Below are 24,581 nucleotides of genomic sequence, written 5' to 3' on the forward strand. Positions count from 1 at the left end.
CTTCCGAGTGTGACAGTGCATCATTTTCTCGATGCTGCCAGGATGCAACTAAGAATTAACCCAACAGTTTCTGTTTAAGAAGTTGGGAAAAGGCCTTTGAGTAAGTTACAGTTGCCACCTTTCCGCTGCCCACTCTGCTCCTGTGCCTTTATGACCACAACATTTTAAATCAGGGTTCAGCAAACTTTTTCAGCAGGGAGCCAGTCCACTGTCCCTCAGACCTTGTGGGGGGCCGGACTATATTTTGAAGGGGGGGGGGGGAGAACGAATTCCTATGACCCACAAATAACCCAGAGATGCATTTTAAATAAAAGCACACATTCTACTCATGTAAAAACAAGCTGATTCCTGGACTGTCCGCGGGCCAGATTTAGAAGGCGACTGGGCCAGATCTGGCCCCGGGGCCTTAGTTTGCCTACCCATGTTTTAAATTATCTACACCAGGAAATGTTTACCTGTTCAATTTCTGCATTGCTAAAGTGTTGTTGAAGGCAGGAGAATAGCAAGACCAGGAGCGGAGACTGGCACTGCCAGGCAGCTGCCAAACTTCACAATCAGGGAGGGGTGAGAAAAAATTGGTGTGGATCAGCTTTTACCTAATTTGCACTTTCTGAAAGAATATGTGAATTGAAGCACAGCTATCCTTGAAACCCGCACTTCTCTAACAAATGTATCCCATGCTGATCCTACTCGGAGTAGACCTGCTGAAGTTAATGGATCTCCAGGTGGTGCAATGGGTCAGTGCATCTGGTTGTTAACCAGAAGGCAGGGAAAGTTTGGGCCAGGATTCCTGCATTGAGAGGGTTAGACTCATTGACCTTCAAGATCTCTTCCAACTCTACAGTTCTAAGATTCTATGAACAACTTAGGTTGATTAATACTTCTCCTTTTGAGTGGATCCTCATTGGATAGAACCTGATAGGCACAAAAAATGCACGTCCTTGGAGAACATGTACATAAGAACTGATCTATTTGTGAAAATATAACTACAGTGGTACCCTGGTTCTCAAACGCCTTGGTACTCAAACAACTTGGAACCCAAACACTGCAAACCCGGAAGTAAGTGTTTGCGAACTATTTTCGTAAGCCGAACGTGCTCTGTTTTGAGTGTTGTGCTTCCGATTTGAGTGCCACACTTCCGTTTTGAGTGTTACACGTCTGTTTTTGCTATTTTTTTGGTTTTTGCAGCTTTTTTGTTTTGTTTTTGTTACTGTGTGGAACCCATTTCAGCTACCGATTGATTGATTGATTGATTGATTGATTGTGTGACTGCAGTAAATTGTTTATCGCTTTCATTTTATGGATCAATGGTCTCGTTAGATAGTAAAATTTATGTTAAATTGCTGCTTTAGGGGTTGTCTTTAAAAGTCTGGAACGGATTCATCCGTTTTGCATTACTTTCTATGGGAAAGCGGGCCTTGGTTTTGGAATGCTTTGGTTTTGGAATGGACTTCCGGAATGGATTAAGTTTGAGAACCAAGGTACCACTGTAATAATATACATTGCTTATGGAGAAATTGCTTGTCAAAACAGGTAAGCCAAAATTACATCATAAAACATGTGTATTTTAGGAGAAAGGCGCACTAAAATCCTGACGACTGCCACACTTTTACAGGGGGCAAGCTCACGCATGGGATTCTCTTGCCCTATGGGTCTGCCACGCAAGCACTCCATTTGAGCAGGTGTGTCCCACTGATGAAGGCCCTACCTGGTACCTGGTGACAAGACCATCTTTCCCCTCTGCCTCCAGCTCCAGTGCCAGCTCCTCCTGTTCAGGCCCTCCATCTGGCTGGGTGCTAGTTCCTTCTCCTTCCTTCTCAACCTGGAACACCCAAACTATGCTGACAACTAAGGGGCCCACAACAGTTTCCATTAGCCCAATGGTCAGGGACAGTGGTGGCTTGTGCCCATTGGGTCTGGTGGGCCAAAAGACGAGAAGCCAACGGGAGGTGGAGTCAGAGCCAAGAACAGGTAGTCACAACAAGGTTGTGAGAAGGCAACGTCTTCTATTCCGCCTTGTATTTGCCACGTTGCAATGCGTTTCCGTTCTACTGCGGTCCATCTTCCACCAAAATCAACATAATTCCTATTGCCATCTGCTGCGGCGAAATCAGGTAACTGACGTTTTGTGCGTATTGTCATTACACCGTTCCACCCCATTCATTTCAGCACAAAGGAAACACAAGGCAAATGGCCGGGAGGAGAAATGTAATAAATTGCATATGGCTCATTGGATGGAAAGCAACAACAACAACAACAACAACAGCAGCAGCAAATGCCAATAGTGCTCACTGGATTGATTTCTTTTTCATATATATTTTTTTAATGAAATATTTATTAAGGATTTACAAAAAAGCACATAAATACATACAACATAGAAAAGGAAAACAAACATAGCAAAAATACAGAAAAAATAAACAAACAAAAATACACAATAAAACATCAAAAAAAGATAATAGAAAAAAGAAAAAAAGAAAAAATCCAATTTTTAACTTTATGCTTATTTAACCCTGTTTCTTGACTTCCTCACACCTCCCTTTTTTTGTGTTCCCATTTACCCAATCAAATTCAGCAAATCCTTGCCCTCTTTCAGTTCTCATTGTTAATTATATAACTTGACCTATTATGTCTCCAATCTTTCTTCTCTTTTTGGATCGTTCTTGCATATTCCTTATAACTTAATCACTTATACCGTATTGTTTAAGTTTGACATAATATAACTCTAATCTTTCACCCTTTTTTGATTCATTTTTGCATACTCTTTCTAACTTTGTCACTAATGCCATATTATTTTTATATCCAACATCATTTTAACATTCATAAATTTTACAATGTTTCTGCAAGTAGTCTTTGAACTTCTTCCAATCCTCTTCCACCGACTCTTCTCCCAGGTCTCGGATTCTGCCAGTCATTTCTGCCATCTCCATATAGTCAATTACTTGCATCTGCCATTCTTCCAAGGTGGGTAGATCTTGTGTCTTCCATGGATTGATTTCTTTTTCAGACATGGGACAAATAAGCCAACACTGGCAATTTCTGTTCCCGTTTCCTTTTTCTTCAAAATTTTCCAGCATCCCTAAGCCAATGACAGCCATTGTCTTTTGTACTTTGTCCCCACCCTCCTCCTGGCTGACTTCTACAAGGGAAATGTTAAAAGTAAGAAGGAGAATCCTGGGCAAGTGTGGTGTAGTGGTTAAGAGCGGTAGATTTGTAATCTGGGGAACTGGGTTCGCTTCCCCGCTCCTCCACATGCAGCTGCTGGGTGACCTTGGGCCAATCACACTTCTTTGAAGTCTCTCAGCCCCACTCACCTCACAGAGTGTTTGTTGTGGGGGAGGAAGGGAAAGGAGAATGTTAGCCGCTTTAAGACTCCTTCGGGTAGTGATAAAGCGGGATATCAAATCCAAACTACTACTCCTCCTCCTCTTCTTCTTCTTCTTCTTCTTCTTCTTCTTCTTCTTCTTCTTGGAACTGTAGTTTGTTAAGGCTGAGGCCACAGAAGCCTTATTCACACTAAATGTTTAAAGCAGTTATGGCACACACATACGCCCCAAACCCTGGCAACTACAGTTTGTTAAGAGTGCCAAGAGTTGTTAGGACACCCCTATTTCCCCTCACAGGGCTACAATTCCCAGAGTTCCCTAGGAAGAGGAATTAAACCACTCTGGGAATTGTAGCTCTGTGGGGGGGGGGGAATAGGGAAAGGAGGGAGACCAAGAGGCAGAGATGAGTCCGGCTGGTGAAGAAGCATGGGTGTCTCCCTTTCCTGCTACGACAAGCTCCCTTCCCCTCTGGTCTCCCAGGACCAGGAGAGGCATAAAGCAGGAGGAGCAAAGGCAGGCACACAGGCACAGTCTCAGATTGCTTGGGGAAAACCCTGGAAAGACTTCAGCAGCTACGAGAAGGTGGGGACCTTCAGTCTCCCCAACTGCTCCATAGATGCAAGAAGAGTTGCTGGACTCATTAAGCCTGCCACTCCTGAACAGATCTTGTTTCCCCCCCAATAAAGAGTTAACTGCACTCACTCCGTGTGATTTACTGCTGGCTTGCCCTGACAAAGAATCTGCAGAGGGAGGGGGAAGGTTTATAAGGAGGTGTGGAGAGTTTTGTTTACTTATATGTGTGTCTTGGGTGGGAATGTGATGTGTATTCCTTTTCTTGCTTGCTAGAATCCTTGATTTCTTCCTACCTTTCTCCCCCAAGACTCTCTCTTCCTTTCTTTGGATCCCCACCCCCGCCCAGCATCTCCCCTCCCCTCCCATTTATCAGACCTGAATGCTAAAAAGCATACTCCAAACCCTTTCCACATTGCCTTGGGTTTAAGCGTGTGTGTGTGTTATATTTGCAGTGCCTATATGCTAAAGTGTATAGTCTTGGGAAAGTATTCACCCGACATATTGTTGATAATGTTGCATATTGCGTCTCAGTTTTAATTTACTGTTTTAACTGTTTTGCTTTGCTTTGAGAAACAGAGAGAGAACAATTTTGGGAGGTGATATAAATGCAGTTAATAAATTAACCCCACCTAACTTGAGGTTAGCTCTGCTGAATACATTCAGATTTGCTCAGAGCAGAAACTGCCACCAGACCCAAGAGAAAATCCCTGTTCATGTTGCTACCTTCCCTTGACCAGCTATTCTGTGTAGAACCAATTTTTTAAAGTGCAAGTGTGGTTTTCTTTTGTGGTTCTCTACAATTATATGATTCTGTGATTTCTCTTTCACATTTTGTTCTCACAACCCTAAGACATAGGCTGACAGTGAATAGCTCAAGGTCTCCTCGGAAGCTTCATAGATGAGGTTTTAAGCATAGGATGATTATTATTATTATTATTATTATTATTATTATTATTATTATTATTGCTATTGCCATCTGTCATGGATGCTTTAGCTGAGATTCCTGCATTGCAAGGGGTTAGACCAGATGACCTGTTGGTCTCTTGCAACTCTAATAATAATAATAATAATAATAATAATATCATAATAATGGAGGCAGTGAGAGATTTAACTTTCTTGGGCTCCATGATCACTGCAGATAGTGACAGCAGTCACAAAATTAAAAGACGCCTGCTCCTTGGGAGAAAGGCGATGGCAAACCTAGACAGCATCTTAAAAAGCAGAGACATCACCTTACCAACAAAGCTCCGCATAGTTAAATGCATGGTTTTCCCAGTAGTGATGTATGGAAGTGAGAGCGGGACCATAAAGAAGGCTGATCGCCGAAGAATTGATGCTTTTGAATTATGGTGCTGGAGGAGACTCTTGGGAGTCCCATGGACTGCAAGAAGATCAAACGTATCCATTCTTAAGGAAATCAGCCCTGAGTGCTCACTGGAAGGACAGATCGTGAAGCTGAGGCTCCACTACTTTGGCCACCTCATGAGAAGAGAAGACTCCCTGGAAAAGACCCTGATGCTGGGAAAGATGGAGGGCACAAGGAGAAGGAGACGACAGAGGACGAGATGGTTGGACAGTGTTCTCGAAGCTACAAACATGAGTCTGACCAAACTGCGGGAGGCAGTGGAATTCAGAAGTGCCTGGCGTGCTCTGGTCCATGGGGTCACGAAGAGTCGGACACGACTAAACGACTAAACAACAACAATAATACTGAGTGGTTTTTTTCTGTGGGGACGCAGGGGTACACACCCCCTAAACCTTTTTTTGAATCTTTGTACTTTCGCCCATTTACTGTATTTATTTTTCTCGATTTGAACTATAAAATGGTGATTTTCTTGAGTCAAGAGTATCCCTAAACATTTGTTTAAAGAAAAAAAGGACTGATAATAATAATTTGTTATTTATACCCCACCCATCTGACTGGGTTAATAACAGGCCACTCTGGGCACCTCCCAACAGAATATTAAAAACACGATAAAACAGCAAACATTAAAAACTTCACTAACAGGGCTGCCTTCAGGTGTCTTCTAAAAGTCAGAGAGTTGTTTCCACAGGTCGGGCGCCACCACCGAGAAGGTCCTCTGCCTGGTTCCCTGTAGCCTCACTTCTCGCAGGGAGGGAACTGCCAGAAAGCTCTCGGCGCTGGACCTCAGTGTCCGGGCTGAATGATAGGGGTGGAGACGCTCCTTCAGGTATACTGGGCTGAGGCCGTTTAGGGCTTTAAAGGTTAGCACCTTTAAATTGAATTGTGCTCAGAAACGTACTGGGAGCCAATGTAGATCTTTCAGGACCGGTGTTTCAGAAGCATAGTGTCCAGATCAAGGGAATATTTGCACCCCGGCGCCGCATCTGCTAAAGACGGCCCTGCTGTAGAGACAAACTGCCTCCTCCTCCCCTTATTACAGAATGTTTGCTTTCAGAACGGCTTCATGCCCCCTTAACCTTTCCAGAGTCCCTGCCTGCCTTGACCTTCAAGCCTTTCGTAGGCATTTAATTCAAAGCCGCCTTCTTGCTCTTCAATAAGGCAGAAAAAACTCCTTTGTACATATTGTTACAAAAGTCGGGTGCCTCCCCCTCTCTCTGCCAAGCGGTGGCAGGAGCCCAGAGGGTTCCAGGCACCCACTCCAGGGTCTGTGTTCCTTTGGAGAATTAAGATACGGCGGAGACTGTCGTGGCTTTAAGAAATATGGTTTATTCACCTATTTACACCTTCAATCTGCACGGAAGGAGTCCAGATCTCACAGCATGGTCATTTCAAGAGGAGCTTGTCCCTCACAGCAGTGCAGCCAGCCTGCCCAAGATGGATCCCACTCTTTTCTCTCCCTTCTTCCCAGCAACCCTTGCTCAAGACTCTCTTTTCCAGTCACCTCATGTCCAGTTACCCTGACATCCTTCCAAACTCCTGTCTCTGTTCACACCTCAAGACAGGAGGAAAGACAGTTCTCTTGCATTGCCAATGGCCCTCAGTGGCCCTCAATTGTTTCTTATTGGCCCTAGCTATGTTTTGCATAGGCTAGCCCAGGAATTCCTCAGGAGCTTGTTTTCCTCCTTCATATCCCAAAGAATCAAAATTCTATCATTTATTAATTTTTATGGTCTTTTTTTTGGGGGGGGAGGCTCCAAATCTATAACAAGATTAACCCCCCACCCTAGTTCTCTCCCCAAGCTGAAAGACCAAACAAGATTTATTTCCCCCCTTGTTTTCCTTGGACTTCAGGAAGAGGCAATCTGAGCCAGGTTGGGAAGCGGTTGTTGGAAAGGCTCGTGCATTTTTTCAGAACCAGTTATGCAATCATCGCATTAAATAACCAGTGTAAAATGGCCCTCCTGAGATTTGGCCCATAGTAGGATGAAGGGTCGGTTCAACAAGGGCAAGGGACAGGCTGAGGGAGAAATTTAGTGCAGTTTGCGTTTAAAGGCAAATCTACCTAATTTGTACTTCCCCAAACAGTGTGAAACACAGCTGCCCTTTGAAATTCACTCTTTTCCCAATTTTGCCATGCAGTTTGCCAGTCGTGTGTCCAGAAATGCATGTAGCAGGACAAAGCACACATAAAAGTGTGTCTCTGTGTGTGTTGTAAATAACAAATCGCTCCCTTTCCCTTATACAGTATCCAAGAGCCTGTATAGAGTCCTTAATTGGGTTCCCTATTGGTAGGAGAAAATAACAGAGGCCAACCAGAGAATATTGAGAAGCAAAGCAGCTAGTAAGCCTGATCTTTATTAAACTGTTGCAACAGGGTCCTCACTCACCACAAGCAGGAGGGAGGCGAAAACCCAGAACAATGGTGCACAAGCCCTTATATAGACTTTTGAAATTGCCCACCCTGTAGCCCAAGACCACCCCCCAAAAACATGATACATACATCACAGAAGGAGGCGGACTCCAGCAGAAATCCTGATTACTAGAATATCTGTTAATAGTCACTGATTGCTTTACCTGGGCAGCCTGGCCATTCTTTTGTGATGGTTAAAACTTTTAATTCCTGAATCCAGGAATTAATGCCCTTAAGACAGGATTTGTAAGCAAAAAGACAAAGGGGAGCCTTTCCCTATTTCCTCCCTCCTTGCAGAGAAATATATTGAGGTCAATTTGGGGGAGTCATAACGGTTTCAGGATTGCTCTCCCGTATTATTTCGGACATGTGGTTTATATACTTATGTGTGTGTTTGCCTTGTACATTTATGAACGTTTATTGTATATTTGGGACCTTAGAATTCTTTTAACAATACAAAAGGGTGCAATATATAAGGGAACGTTGCTTGTAGAGGTGTGTATATTAGGCAAAATTACCCACAAAATTAGAAGAAAATAGCACTCGGATGCTGATGAGTTTTCATGCGGACTTGCATACTAATGTGGAAACATGAAGAACTGAATGCATGGCTGGAAGAAACAAGAAACTGGGAGAAGCTGGCAGGTGCATCAATCCCTGTCTCCCACCTTCCTTCTTTCTTGCAGCCATTCTCTACTTCTTACGCTCCTCCCTTCCTTCCTTTCCTAAACCTGCTTTTCGCTGCTCTATTTGCAATGCCTTCTGGGAAGGCCTCGCTCTTTGAGGTTGTCTGCGTCTACCCTAGGGTACGATACCACTGGGAAGTGAATGGGTTGCTCACGCGAGGTAACCATAGTAACACATCATCAGCTTCTCCACAGATTTCTAATGCCAATTTTGTTTTTCTGCCAGCATTAAGGGAGAACATCTTTCTTTCCTTTTCTACACTCCCCCCCCCCTTCAACAGCATTGACTACCGGCATATTTTTATGGGTCTGCGAAGTAGTCTTACTTTCTTCCTCTTAATCTCCTCCGAGGTAAAAATTCTTTTGCTAATACGCTGGGGTACTTAACAGGAGACCAACTGCTGGCATCTTAAACTGAGGGAATGTCAGTTTTAATTCTCTTGTTGCGCCTTAATTTGTGGCAGAGGAATGAAACTCAGAATTTCCTTTAGGTTTGGTAGTAAAGAGATTCTGTGAGGTTAAAAACCCCAAATGACATTTTCTGTTTAAAACCTCTTAAAAGCACAGAGACACAGGAAGTTGCCTTAGGTAAAGGCAGTGCTTTTTTCAGGGGGGGGGGGACACGCAGGGGTACACATACCCCTAAACGTTTTGTGAATCTTTGCACTTTTGTCCATTTACTGTTTTTATTTTCCCTGATTTGAACTATAAAATGGTGGTTTTCCTGAGTCAAAATGAGAGTACCCCTAAACATGTTTATTTATTTTTTTAGAAAAAAGCACTGGGGAAAGGTAAAGGACCCCTGGACGGTTAAGTCCAGTCAAAGGTGGCTATGGGGTTGCAGTGCTCATCTTGCTTTCAGGCCTGTTTGTTCGCAGACAGCTTTCTGGGTCATGTGGCCAGCAGGACTAAACCACTTCTGCTGCAACAGAACACCGTGACGGAAACCAGAGCGCATGGAAACGCCATTTACCTTCCTGCTGCAGCGGTACCTATTTATCTACTTGCACTGGCATGCTTTCAAACTGATAGGTTGGCAGGAACTGGGACAGAGCAAAGAGTCATGGGGGATTTGAACCGCTGACCTTCTGATCGGCAAGCCCAAGAGGCTTAGTGGTTTAGACCACAGCGTCACCCACGTCCCTACAGGAAGTTGCTTTTTACTGCATCAGGTCATTAGTCCATCAAGCTCAGGATTATTGACATTGGCTCAACATTGCTGACACTGACTGGCAGTGGCTATTCAGAATTTTAGGAAAGGGTCTCTCCCAGCCATACCTGGAGATGCCAAAAATGAACCTGGGATCTTCTGCATGCAAGGGAGATCCTCTACTCTTGCACAATGGCTCATCTTTCTTTGTATTAACCATTCTTGACATTTGTATGTCTTACTGAGGCTTGCATGTGGAGCACGCTGGTTTATGGAAGTGAGTCGTGGGCAACTTACAACCGTCAGGAGCGATGCCTCAACACCTTCCACCTGCGTTGTGTCAGGAAGATTTGGGGCATCATATGGCAGGACAGAGTCTCAAACAGAGATGTGTTCTCCCAAGCGCACATTCCCAGCAGGTTCGCACTCCTGTCTCAGCGACGTTAATGCTGGGCTTGGTCATGCCCACAGAACGGAAGTACGCAGAATCCCCAAGGACGTCCTCTACGGGGAACTGGCTTCTGGCACCAGACCCATTGGCAGACCAAGGACTACATTACAAAGATGTCTGCAACATGACATGAAGGCTGACATCATCAACCCCGCTGTGTGGGAATCCCTTGCAGGCAACCTCAGTGCCTGGAGACAGATGGTTAGGTTGTGTATCCCTAGCAGGGGCCAGAGGAGGAATGACCACAGAGGAGAGAAAAAATGCCATTTTGCATCCGCAGCACAACCAGATGCCTTCATCTGCCCCAGCTGCAACAAAACTTCTCTCTCCTGTTTCGGTCTCTACAGCCACAGCAGGCGCTGTAACTCTGCAATAGTTTGACTTCACCCCCAAAGGCACACTTCTCCACTGCTGTCTCCTGAGACAGACAGATGCCAACCAACAACAAAGTGCTCAGAGCTTTTCATACATTTCTCTCAGCAGCCCGTAAGACAATCTGTTAGGTAGGCCAAACATTACTATCCTCACGCTGGAAAAACGAGGAGCTACCTGCTTACCTATAGCTACCTGCAGCCTAGTAAAGACTCTGGTTGTACAGTCGTACCTTGGAAGCCGTTCTGGAAGTCCATTCGACTTCCAAAACATTCGACAACCGAGGCGTGGCTTCCAATTGGCTGCAGGAGCTTCCCAGTACGTTTCCAAGCACAATTCAAAGTGTTGGTGCTGACCTTTAAAGCCCTAAACAGCCTTGGTCCTGTATACCTGAAGGAGCGTCTCCACCCCCACCGTTCTGCCCGGACACTGAGGTCCAGTGCCAAGGGCCTTCTGGCGGTTCCCTCACTGCGAGAAGTGAAGCTACAGGGAACCAGGCAGAGGGCCTTCTCAGTAGTGGCGCCCATCCTGTGGAACACCCACCCAGCAGATGTCCAAGAGAAAAACAACTACCAGACTTTTAGATGACATCTGAAGGCATCTGTTTAGGGAAGCTTTTACTGTTTGATGCATTACTGTATTTTAATATTGTGTTGGAAGCCACCCAGCCAGACAGGCGGGGTATAAATAAATTATTATTATTATTATTATTATTATTATTATTATTATTATTATTATTATCAGAAGCTGCGCCAGTGTTCAGCTTCCAAAGGACATTCGCAAACCGGAACACTCACTTCCAGGTTTGCGGCATTTGGGAGCCAAAACATACGAATGCCAAAGCGTTCGGCTTCCAAGGTACAACTGTATTTGGGCTTCTGTGATGGAATCCTCTGAGTCAGAGAGTGGCAATGTGGCAACCTTGAGTTGGTAGGGCTGTCAGCATTACAGTATCAATTCGTGGAAGTGTTTCTGCATGGCCTTCCAGTTCAGTGTCCTCGATCTCATCCCCTGAAGAAGGGATATCCAATCTCAGGGTCATGGAAATTTGGGGACTTGGACCCTCTGGCAATAAATGTATAGCATCTCCCCATTATAAATGTTAGTACTAAAAGAATCCAGCTTGAGACAGTTTCCCTGCAAGAAGATAAATGGAACTGTTTCCTTCTCTTACTTTCCGTACGTGACGTGCCGGGACTTTGCTGCAGCGACTCTGGAAAGAACATGTCTCCATCTCTTAGGTCATGTAGCAGACCCTTTAAGTTATTCCATTTCCTATCAGGGAAAGACCAGAATGTCAATGGAGGAGTTATTTATGTTGGCAAATGCATGTCGGCACACGAACTGCCTGGCTCTTTGGCCCAAATCTTTTATTAATGGGTGCATTTGTATTTGCAAATGCCTGTTGAGCACTTCTGTATGGAACCACATCCTTTGCCAATGCATTTTTCAGCGGTTAACTAAGTAATCGATAAGAAGGCTGCACGGAGCAAGCTGAGGCAGATAGGGTAGTTTTCAGAAATTATACCGAAAGCTCCATTAACTTCTTCTACATGGCTTGTGAGCAAGTGGGAATGACTTCTGGGCTGTTCTGGGTGACCAGGAATCCACTTTGTCAATGTTGTTTTTAAATAGTTCAGGGACTGATCCAGTTGGCCACTTACGAAGACTAGGGATGGGTGGATCTGTGAATCACAGTTTCTCATTTTTCCATTCTTATAGTCAGTTTGCCACATTTCTACATCAGTTTGCATTTTTTTTTTAAAGGCGGCATGAAAGTTTATCAACATACAGTGGTACCTCAGGTTACAAACTTAATTCATTCCGGAAGTCCATTCTTAACCCGAAGCATTCTTATCCCGAGGCGCGCATTCCCTACATAGGCCTCCCACGTCCCCGGGAGCGGATTGTGTTCGTATCCCAAGGCAAAGTTCGCATCCTGGAGCACCTACTTCGGAGTTCGTAACCCGAAGCATTCGTAAGTAGGACGGTTCGTAACCCGAGGCACCACTGTATTTCTTCTAATATACACATGTTCGTATCTAATTTTGCCTAACATATACATTTTTGCAAAGCAATTTCTTCTTCATAGAATGTGTTTCTTATACATTTTTTTTTCATTAATGCGTGCATTTTAGGGCACCTTTTATTCCAGTATATGCATTTTGGTCCATATTATGTGGCTGGAGAAATGCATTGCAATATTCATAGCAATGCAAATTCTGAAGGATGGTTGTATGTTGGTCTTTGTATCATTTCTGGATGCGTGAATTAAGCAGGCTCACCTTTAAAGGTGAACTGAAACAAATTCACTTCCCATCCCTAACTGATACCCAAGCCGAAACCTAAGGTCCTTCTTTATTTTTCCATTTATGTACCTGTTCCACCACAACAAGGACATATTCGCAACTTAGGCTGTCATCCTAAACCCACTTCCCTGGTAATGACCTACATGGGATTGAGTAGGGCTTCCTTTTGAGTAGACATGGTTAAGCGTTCATTGTAATTATTATTATTATTATTATTATTATTATTATTATTATTATTATTATTATTTCTCCAGCCACTCTGGGCGGCTCCCAACTGAATATTAGAAACACAATACAGTGTCTCCACCCCCATTGTTCAGCCTGGACTCTGAGGGCCTTCTGGCAGTTCCCTCACTGCGAGAAGTGAGGCTACAGGGAACCAGGCAGAGGGCCTTCTCGGTGATGGCGCCCACCCTGTGGAACGCCCTCCCATCAGATATCAAAGAAATAAACAACTAGATGACTTTCAGAGGACATCTGAAGGCAGCCCTGTATAGGGAAATTTTTAATGTCTTATGTCTCTTTTTATATTCTGTTGGAAGCTGCCCAGAGTGGCTGGGGAAACCTAGTCAGATGGGCGGGGTACAAGTAATAAATTATATCATCATCAGTCTCCAGTCACAGCTCCTCAGTGTCCAGCCAGACCCATTCCCCTGCCTGTCTGCCCGCCCCCAAACTTTCCCCCCAATGAGGCTGAAAGTTCTCTGCAGACAACTCTCGGCCCAGCATGTACCAAGCCAGGAAGCCGAAAGGAACGGGACTGATTTCAGCAGCTGGCTATGGAGGGCATCTGGCTGTTCCAAGAAGCAGAGTTCTCTGTCCATGGTCCTGGCTTCAAAGCCAGCTGATGATGGAAATAGCACCCAAGCAAATATGCAACGGGAGAAGCACAGGAGGGCTTCTCCAGATGACCTGCTTAGTGAGGAGTCATCCTGATTTCCGGTCACAAAGGTTATGTGGAGGATGAACATCATCTGGTCTTCACTGGGCATTTGTTCTGATTTGTTTGCAGGGATGTTACATGGCAATAATCACTCGCCCTGATTTGCTTATATGTTTTCCAATTAATCATTCGTTCACCCCATGCTTTTCAGCGTATATCCCTGTTGCTTTCATAATTGCAAATAACCTGCTTTTTTAATTAAAAAAAAAAAATGCATGTGTTGCACCATGATGATAGAGCACTTTAATCACTTGGGGGTCCTTTTGTCACTTGAGGCTCAGGTGACTTCGGTGGCACAGAGTGCCTTCCGTCAGCTTTGGCTGGTGGCCCAGCTACACCCCTATCTCGACAAGGATAGCCCAACTTCTGTTGTCTATGCTCTGGTAGCATTTAGGTTAGATTGCGGGTGGTGCTGTGGGTTAAACCACAGAGCCTACGGCTTGCCGATCAGAAGGTTGGCGGTTCGAATCCCCGCGACAGGGGTGAGCTCCCATTGCTCGGTCCCTGCTCCTGCCAACCTAGCAGTTCGAAAGCACCTCAAAGTGCAAGTAGATAAATAGGTACCGCTCCGGCGGGAAGGTAAACGGCGTTTCCGTGTGCTGCTCTGGTTCACCAGAAGCGGCTTAGTCATGCTGGCCACATGACCCGGAAGCTGTACGGCGGCTCCCTCGAGATGAGCACCGCAACCCCAGAGTCGGACACGACTGGACCTAATGGTCAGGGGTCCCTTTACCTTTACCTTACTGCAACATGTTATATGCGGGGCTGCCTCTGAAGAAGGTTAGAAATTTCAGCTGGTGCAGAATTCAGCGGCCTGGTTGCTCTGCTCTACATCCTTTTCACATGTACCACTGGCAAGCCAGGTGTCTCCCATCTTATATTTGTGCAGCTGGTTCTTCCTGCCTGAGTGTAGAATCTTACATTTGTCCCTATTGAAATTCATTCTGTTAGTTTGGCCCCTGTTCTTCAACCTGATAAGGTCATATTGAATCCCGGTTCTGTCTTCAGTGGAATTGGCTACCCTTCCCAGTTTAGTGAGTAAATTTGATGAGCATCCCCTCAATTTCTTTGTCCAAGTCGCTCATAAAGACGTTGAATAACAAAGGGCCCAGGACAGAACCCTGTGGCTTGTCACTTTCCCCCCAGGATAATGAGGAACCATTAGTGAGCATTCTTTGGTTTCGGTCAGTGAGCCAGCTACAAATCCACCTAATGGTTTCCTCATCCAGCCCATACTTTATCAACTTCTCTGCAAGAATATCATGGGGGACTTTGTCAAAAGCCTTACTGAAATCAATATACACTATGTCCATAGCATTCCCCTGATACAGCAAGCTTGTAACTCTATCAAAGAGAGAAAGAGAGAGAGATTTGTCTGGCATGACTTATTTTTGAGAAACCCAGGCTGCCTCTTAGTAATCACAACATCCTTTTCTAAGTGCTCACAGAGTGACTGTCTAATCATCTTTTCTAGGATCTTTCCTGGTATCGACGTCAAACTGACGGGTCAGTAGTTCCCTGGGTCTCATATTTTTCCTTGATAGATATATTTCAAACCTTTATTTTCTGAACAGCTCTTGTTTCTAAGTCTATTGTGTTTTTGACATATAACATTCAGTTTTGTAACTATAAATATATTTAAATTATATATTTTCCTGATATCCTAACTGGCATCACTTGTTTGCTAACTCCTTGGAAGTTGTGCGGTGCGGGATCAGCCAGCGAAATAGCTGAAAAGGGAACCCCTAATAAATATTCAAAGTCACACGGGGGGTGGGGTGGGACACAATATTTGCAAGTGGGATCTGCACATGCCCTCTCTTAGGACACTCCATTCCATTTGGTGTTATGTACCGAGTTGAATAGGATCCAAAAGGCAGCAGTCTGATTGGTCCTAGAACAATAGGATTCAGAATGCAGCAGTCTGATTGGCCTTAGAACAATAGGGTCCAGAATGCAGCAGTCTGATTGGTCCACAGGAGCCACCCAATCCAGCTCCAGGTGGAAGTGAATCCGCAACCTGATTGGCCTACAGGTGAATCCAGGAATTAGCCAATCATGTGGGGCCCATTGTGTAAGTAATGTATATAAAGCAGACATTCTGGGGAAACTTTCATTCCTCCTCACCACTATGAGCTGAATAAAGAGCATGAAATCCACTCTGGACTCTGGGTATATTTCATCCTCCTTCTTGTTTTCCCGAGTCCAAGAGTCATTCAGCTTTCCACGATCAGTGAGCATGCTCTGTCTCCGTTGGGCTGTGTCTGAGGTTTGTAGAGACCCCGTCTGCACGTTACATTTAAAGCACTATCATACCACTTTAAACAGTCCTGGCTTTCCCCAAAGAATCCTGGGAATTGTGGTTTGTGAAGGGAACTGGGAGCTGTTAGGAGGCCCCTCTTCCCTTCCCCGGACTACAATTCTCAGAGTCGTTTAACAATAAATCCCTCTTCCCAGGGGACTCTGGGAATTGCAGTTCTGTGAGGGGAATAACAACTCTCGGCACTCTTGGATTGAGTATAATAGGCAGCAGCAATTGATATTTAGAGGAAACCATGGAAGGGTGGAAAGGAAGTCAATGGTTAACATACTGTTTATTATTAATGTGTGAACAATTGTATTGTTAGAAAATAATAAATATTAAAAAAGAAAAGAAATCACACATACACGTGACTCTCAACACCCTTTACAAACAACGGTTCCCGGGAGAAAGGCATAACTGTTTTAAAGTGGTATGATACCGCTTCAAATGTACAGTGTAGATGGGGACTAAAGTAAGATTTAGTTATGGTGAGAGCAACATCTTGTCCTTAGCCTCAGGCCGCAAAATGTCTTAGGCTGGTCCTGACCATGCTCACTTCCAAGCATCAGACACAGAGGGAACGATAGTCAATTTAACTCTGGGGATTATAGTACTCCAGACTGACCAGCCTCCAATTTTTTTATTTATTTTTTAAAAATCAGAATATCTGCACCGGAAATCCAGCTCAGAGACAAACCAATCATGAAAACCATCTGTTTGGTCCAGACAGATAATGCCACTTTCATTGTTCCCATAAGCTGGTAAGCAGCTTTTTTTAACAAGACGAAACCTTTAGACTGGGAAATTTTGATGTAGGAGGCCTGCATATCCTGTTCCGGCTAGCTAGATGTTGATTTACGCATTATACAGAGCCGAAACTGCTGAATTATGAAATAAGCCATTTTATATTTTGCGTATGTGCGTTTTCAGGGGCAGTGGGCGGACATGAAGTGTTGTGTTTTTCGGATCAGAACAGATCGGCTTTTACAATACCGGACAGCAAAGAATGACTTGCGCGAATTAGGTCAGTTCAAGGCCACCATTATTTATTTTATTATAATAACATTTATGAGTGCCCACAAAATATTAGGGCACTGTGCAGCAACATACAAAAAAACCCCCTCCAAAACGATACAGAACAATAATTGAATTGACCAGCTGCTCAAGGGACCTTTTAGACAACGGCACAGCCCATCCTATACTTTTAAAACTCCTCAAATTATATAGCTTTTGCTCAGAAATGTGTTATCAGGATTTTTCTCACTGGACTCTGCCTGCATTATGTAAACTGGGTTTGCTAACATGTTCAAGGGGCATGTTCTGTGTAGGAGAGGCATCCCAGCCAGATGGGCGGTGTGTAAATAATAAAATTATTTTCTGAGCAGTTATGTACCGAGACTCTTCATGGCTGCCAAAGGAAGCTCTGGTGGTCCTTTGGCACCTGTGGGCACCATGTTGGGAACCCCTGGGGGAAGAGATGGCAATGTGTTCAAGGTCAACCAGTGAGCTCAACGGCCAAGCAGGGATACCCAAATCTCTCCACTCCCAGCCCAGAATTAGAATAACTACGCCACACTGGCTGCCATCGGTCACCAGCTTTATTGACTGCAGTGCAGGGGTAGTTTTGATGAAGCCCGTTGATTTCTGTGCTGGATGGCACCCATTAGAGATTCCTCTTGTCTATCAGCAGGAAGCAATCCGGTTTTAATTTCCCAGTAGGATTGCGGTGACGAGAGATAATTTTGGAGCCGATAAAGTCCTAAGAATCTACAGGCGTTTCAACAAGGCTTGTCCCTGCCAGGAATCCCAAGCCCTTCCTGTGCCCTTGGCAGGGCGCCAGAGTCCAGGCAGCAAGCCCAGGCCTTCTAACAAAGAGTGGGCAGTTCTTTAGGCATTTAAACTGAGCTTCTTTAGATGCAGGTTTGCACTTCAATCAAAAGGGACGCGGGTGGCGCTGTGGGTTAAACCACGGAGCCTAGGACTTGCCGATCAGAAGGTCAGCGGTTCAAATCCCTGCGACGGGGTGAGCTCCCATTGCTCGGTCCCTGCTCCTACCAACCTAGCAGTTCGAAAGCACGTCAAGTGCAAGTAGATAAATAGGTACTGTTGTGACGTGGGGTTTGTGATTTCAACTCTCTTGACATAATATGCTGGAGACAGTTCTCTAGTAACACTTCTTTATTAACGCAACAAGACTGAAACTTGAGGAGGGGAGAGCTACATTTATAGGGACAGGGAACTAGCTAGAAAGGATACATTTTGGAGGGAACAATATCAGGCAAACACAGTCCTGCCTTTTGGAGGCAACCAATAAGACAGAGGATCCAAATACAGAAGCTTAAATGAACCAATAGTAGCTGTACCCTCTGGAACCAAAAGGCAGTTACTTTACCCTAATGCAAATACAGACAATAATAATACAGATATAAAATCCTTTGACTCAATATACAACACCCCTCCCCCCCTAGTGAGCACAGCAGACGTAATCTCTCAGGTACTGTGGGGTCCTACAACTTCTACTTGATCTCCTGACAACAGGTGTTGCCGGTTCTGGATTGGGTGTCACCTGCGGTAGGGGGGCTGCTATAGGGGTTTCGTCAGGAACAGATGGAGTCCCAGACATCTCAGGGTCCCCTACCTGTACCTCGTCATCCTGAGGACTAGCAGACCCTGGTTCATTTGCTGAAGCCCCTGGTGATTGCACCTCTGGGCCATTTTCACTCTGGTCTTGCAGCTCTGCGTCGTTAGCCAGGGATGAATTATCAGACTCCTCCCTGCTGAGCGCCCGGCGCCTCAACTGATCTATATGTCTCTTCCAAACTTGTCCATTTTCCAAGGTCACATAATAGGACACAGGTCCACTAGCCCGGGTGACCACACCAGCCACCCACCGCGAACCTCGTGAATAGTTCCTCACCCAGACCAGATCTTCAGGGGCGAAATAACTTGTTGTGTCAGTCTCAGCCTGGGGGTTTGCTCTTGAATTACGGTTTGGCATTTTATCCGGGTGGACATAATCCAGCACCATTACCAATCTTCTACCCAAGAGCAGCTCAGCTGGCGACTTGCCCGTCGCAGTACATGGCGTCGCATGCTGCAAAAATAACATTCGCGCGATGCGAGCTGACCAGTTACCCTCCATTAAGCGTGCAATGGATTCTTTGGCTGTTCTTACCATGCGCTCCGCCTGCCCATTGGAGGATGGGTGAAAGGGCGCGGATGTGACCCCTCTTATGAAGTTATCAGCCAAGAATGCCTTGAATTCTTGGGATACAAAAGCTGCCCCATTATCTGATACAATGGTCTCAGGTAACCCGTGGGTTGCAAACAGCTGCCTCAACACCTTGATTACGGCAGCTGATGCCATGCTAGGGACCATCGCCACTTCTAACCATTTGGAATATGCATCGACGATAACCAAAAAGACCTTCCCCTGGAATGGCCCAGCAAAATCTAAGTGCAGCCGGCTCCAGGGAGATCTGGACTGCTCCCACCAGTGAACTGGTGCTCTGGCCACTTCTGGCCGCACCTCTTGGCATGCCTTGCATGTTCGTACCCATTGCTCTATGTTCTGGTCCATTCCAGGCCACCACACATAACATCGGGCTAGCGACTTCATCCTGACCATTCCCGGGTGTCCCATGTGAAGCGTCTCAAGAACCCTGTTTCTCAGTGGTGCTGGGATGATCACCCTATCTCCCCACAGGAGACAACCCTTATGCATGGATAACTCGTGCTGCCTTGTCGCATAAGGCCTGAATTTGTCTTCATGCGGACCACCTGGCCATCCCCTCCCCACCCAAGTGAGCACACGGGAGAGAACAGCATCTTTCCTCGTTTTCTCAGCAATATCAGTAGCCGTTACAGGAGCCCCCGGAAGTGTTTCCAGCATCATTATGTGCTCCGCTGGAGCAGGATCCTCATTGCTCCCGCCAGGAAGGGGCAATCGACTCAGCGCATCAGCATGGCACAACCGTTTCCCCGGCACATGGGTCAAGGTGTACTGGAACCCGTTCAGGAATATAGACCAACGCAACATTCTGGGGGAGAGAATTTGTGGCGTTTGTTCGGGTTGAACAACCCCAACAGTGGTTTGTGGTCCGTTTCAATGGAGAAATGACGACCGTACACATAATCATGGAACTTTTTGATTCCTGCCACAATTGCAAGCGCCTCTTTGTCAATTTGAGCATAGTTGCGCTCCATGGGCGACAATGTACAGGAATAGAAAGAGATGGGCTTTTCTGACCCATCCGGTTCCCTATGACTCAGCACCGCCCCCAGGCCGTATTGAGAGGCATCACATGCCAGGACCAGCGGCTTCGATTCATCATAATGAGCAAGGACGCTCTTGCTACTCAGCATTCCTCGCAAGGAGTCAAAAGCCTTCTGCTGCTCCTGCCCCCATCGCCACACATTCTTTTTCTGCAACAGTCTATGTAATGGTTCAGCTACCGAAGCTTTCTGGGGTAAGAACGAATGATAAAAGTTAATAAGTCCCAGGAATGACTGCAACTCCGTCTTGTTCTGTGGTCGTGGTGCCTCGATGATGGCCTTAACCTTAGCATCTGTGGGGTGGATGCCTGATGCATCAATTTTAAATCCCAAGAATTCCACAGTTGGCACCCCAAAACTGCATTTTTCCTTTTTTAGTTGCAACCCCACCTCCTTGAACTTGAGCAACACTGCACGGACACGCGCAACCAGTTCCTGTGGGTCTTTTCCAGCAATCAAAACGTCATCAAAAAATGGCAAGACCCCCGGCAGACCTCTTAACAGGCGTTCCATGAGCCCTTGAAAAATCCCTGGGGCCACACAAACTCCAAATTGTAATCAGCACAGATCCTAACTTCCCCATTTGCTTTAAGGGGCGTGACGATTGGAGTCTCCCACTTAGCGGAGTCCACGGGTGAGAGAACTCCCTGCTTGACCAATTTATCCAGCTCTGCTTCGATCTTGGGTTGCAGTGCAAATGGCACTCACCTTGGTTTGAGTCGGATTGGGGCCACCCCAGGGTCCAATTCGAAGTCAACTGGGGGCCCTTTATAACAACCCAGTTTTCCATTAAAGAGACCAGCAAATTCTTTGTATAATGCCTCGCTCATCTCGGGGCAGGTTTGGATTGAATTAAGCCCTGATATACTCAGTCCCAGGGCGGGAAACCAGTCAGTGCCCAAGAGACTGGGGCAACTGCCCTTCGCAATCACCAGTTTGAGTGTCGCCTGTTTGTCCCGGAACTGTACTCTCACGGCACACATTCCCATGACATGGATGCGGCCCGCTGAGTATGACTGCAAAGTTGCCGGGAAGGGCTCCAGAGGGGGCAAATTACCCCTGGGGAAGAATGTCCTCGCGGTCTGGTCCGACACGATAGTGAATCCAGATCCGGAGTCCACCTCCATGTCGCACAGCTGACCCTCAATCTTCACCTTGACGTGTGCCTTGCCTTGCGCTGGAAACTGCACCACCCTCCCGTTGATCTCCGTTACGTAGTTGCAGTCCTTTAGAACATGGTTTGCTGTGGCCGATCTGCGATGCTCCAGTCTAGGTGCTCCTGTCGCTCCCAACGCCGCCGATCTACAGACCCTGGCGATGTGACCTGTCTTTCCGCACGTCCGGCACATAGCATCCCGGAAACGACAACTCTTCTGCTCATGGTTTCTGCCACAACCAGGGCACCTGCCTCGGTGATCTTTGTGCACTGTGCAGGCCTGACGCACTGACTCGACCCCACGAACTGGGCTCTGGCTCGGAGTAGCCTCTAGCTCGTCCATGGCATGCGCAACTTCTATCTGTGGCTTAGGGGCCCTGCGACTGGCATCAAGCTCCTCTCTTTCATAATTCTCCGTGGCGGTGGCCTCCTTCAAGGCTGAAGCAAGGGTAACCTCTTCTTTAGCCACGATGCGTCTTCTGGCTTTCTTGCTGCTCAGACCACCGACAAACCGATCCAGGAGAGTCTCTTCCAGATCTTGGAAGTCGCAGTGCTGAGCGAGCTTCCGCAGTTCAGCTAGAAATGCAGATACAGACTCCCCAGCACACTGCTGCCTCTTATGAAACTCCATCCGCCGGGCCATCTTGGTCTCAGTAGGCGCTAAATGGCTTGTTAGGCAGGCAAGAATATCTTTGAGAGATGTCTCACTTAGCTTCGCTGGGGCAAGCAATGCCTTGGCCAGCTTGAAGGTCTCAGGCCCACAGTAGCTCAGGAATGTGGCCCTTCTTTTGCTGGCATCGGTGATCCCTTGAGCCACTGCGAAGAACTCGAAGCGTTCAACGTAGTCTTCCCACGTGTGGGGCTCTGATGGCTGGAAGGGCTCCAATACCCTTGGACTCTCCATTGTCCTGTGGGCAGGGTCGTCTTCTCAGCTGGCCAGTGAGTCTTGTTCTTAGCTACAATCCGGACTCTGAGGCAGGGCTGCGTTTAACCGCTCCTCAGCATTCCGGATCCCACCTTCGTCGCCAGTTGTTGTGACGTGGGGTTTGTGATTTCAGCTCTCTTGACACAACAAGCTCTCTTAACGCAACAAGACTGAAACTTGAGGAGGGGAGAGCTACATTTATAGGGACAGGGAACTAGCTAGAAAGGATACATTTTGGAGGGAACAATATCAGGCAATCACAGTCCTGCCTTTTGGAGGCAACCAATAAGACAGAGGATCCAAATACAGCAGCTTAAATGAACCAATAGTAGCTGTACCCTCTGGAACCAAAAGGCAGTTACTTTACCCTAATGCAAATACAGACAATAATAATACAGATATAAAATCCTTTGACTCAATACACAACAGGTACCGCTCCGGCGGGAAGGTAAACGGCGTTTCTGTGCACTGCTCTGGTTCGCCAGAAGCGGCTGAGTCATGCTGGCCACCTGACCCGGAAGCTGTACACCGACTCCCTCGGCCAATAAAGCGAGATGAGAACCGCAACCTCAGAGTCGGCCACGACTGGACCTAATGGTCAGGGGTACCTTTACATTTACCTTTGCACTTCGATCACAACGCCAGCAGCAATGTAAGGGCATCAGATTCCATAAGTGTGTGCATAAGAAGCTTTCACCAACCTACTGCCTTTCAGATATTTTGGACTACAATTCCCATCAGCCCCCAGCTGAAGGGAGTTGTTGTCCAAAACTTCTAGAGGACAGCAGGTTAGCAATGGCTGGTGTGCAGCTTTGCATAGGAAGATGCCTTATCTAAATCAAACTATTGCTCTGTTTACTTCAGGATTTTCTTCACTGGTTGCTTTCCAGGGGTTTCAGACCAGGATGTGCAATTCTTTCATTCTCTCTCCGTTTCTCATTTTTCCAGGCTTAACCTCAGGCCTCCACATTTCTGCATCCATGTGTGATCAGTATTTTTCAAATGGTCCATAGCTCAGTGGTAGAACATCTGTCTCCCAGGTTCATTCCCTCACATCTTCAGGTAGGAGTGGGAGAGATTCCTGTGCAAAACCCTGTAGAAACAGTGAGCTAATCATAGGATCATAGAGTTGGAAGGGACCCTGAGGATCATCTAGTCCAACCCCCTGCAATGCAGAAATATGCAGCTGTCCCATACAAGGATCGAACCTGCAACCTTGGCATTATCAGCACCATGCCGTAACCAGCAGAGCTATCCATGCACTGATGGTCTGATTCAGCATAAAGCAAGCTTTGTATGTCCCCATCACGAAATTTGGACAATTGCAAATTTTGAAAGGTGGCTGCATTTTGGTGCGCATATTGTTTGAGAAAGTGCAGGCGAGGTAGATTCTCATTGAAAGCTGAACCAACCCAGTGCATCCTCCATCTCTAGCAGAGGGCGGGAAGAGGGAAAGCAGGGTCAGGAGGAAATGTCAGCTTTGCCAGGCACCTGTTGAAGTATCCAACGACCCTTGGATACGCGAAACTGGAGCAGGTGAACATTTCCTGGCATGGAGATTTTGGAATTGGGGGCTGCTAAAGGCACAGACGCAGGTGGCACTGTGGGTTAAACCACAGAGCCTAGGACTTGCCGATCAGAAGGTCGGTGGTTCGAATCCCCGCAACGGGGTGAGCTCCTGTTGCTCAGTCCCTGCTCCTGCCAACCTAGCAGTTCGAAAGCATGTCAAAGTGCAAGTAGATAAATAGGTACCACTCTGGCGGGAAGGGAAACGGTGTTTCTGTGTGCTGCTCTGGTTCGCCAGAAGCGGCTTAGTCATGCTGGCCACATGACCTGGAAGCGGTACGCCGGCTACCTCGGCCTATAGAGCGAGATGAGTGCTGCAGCCCCAGAGACGGCCATGACTGGACCTAATGGTCAGGGGTCCCTTTACCTTAAAGGCACAGAGGGCAGTCGGGAGAATAGGCTAAGCAGGACGAGATGGGCAGAAAGCCTGACATAATGCAAGGCAGCTTTCAGTGAACTCAGAAGGCTCCATCGCTCCTTGGCCTCTTTCCTATTCCCTTCCACACCCACAGGAAACTGGCGCGTTCTCAGAGCATCTGTTTCTAGCCATGTCTTTGCTTTAGGGACTATCGAAAAATGCTGAGTCTACGGAAGGCCTCACTCTCAGAGCCTCTTTCCAAAGCGCCTTTCATGCTACATTACCCTGCCTTGAAGCTGGTTCCAATAAGGTCCGGAAGGAAGTGTGACGAGGGAGGGGCTTTACATCACATGGACAACAGCCTGACTTCCAGAGCCCAAATGGAGAGGGCAGGGGCGTCACCTGTCTGAACAGGG

General features: G+C 46.5%; 1 long non-coding RNA gene across 1 annotated transcript; it reads left to right on the forward strand.

Annotated features, from left to right (window-relative positions):
• The first annotated feature begins 8,472 nt into the window (after positions 1-8,472).
• On the forward strand, positions 8,473-23,162 carry LOC309329417. Its single transcript, XR_014151147.1, has 4 exons — positions 8,473-8,518; positions 15,058-15,089; positions 16,816-16,909; positions 23,106-23,162. It is a non-coding gene; the product is annotated as an uncharacterized lncRNA (long non-coding RNA).
• The last annotated feature ends 1,419 nt before the right edge of the window (positions 23,163-24,581 follow it).

The sequence above is a fragment of the Podarcis erhardii genome (genome assembly GCF_964252035.2).
Source record: "Podarcis erhardii genome assembly, chromosome: 14".
Taxonomy (NCBI): domain Eukaryota; kingdom Metazoa; phylum Chordata; class Lepidosauria; order Squamata; family Lacertidae; genus Podarcis; species Podarcis erhardii.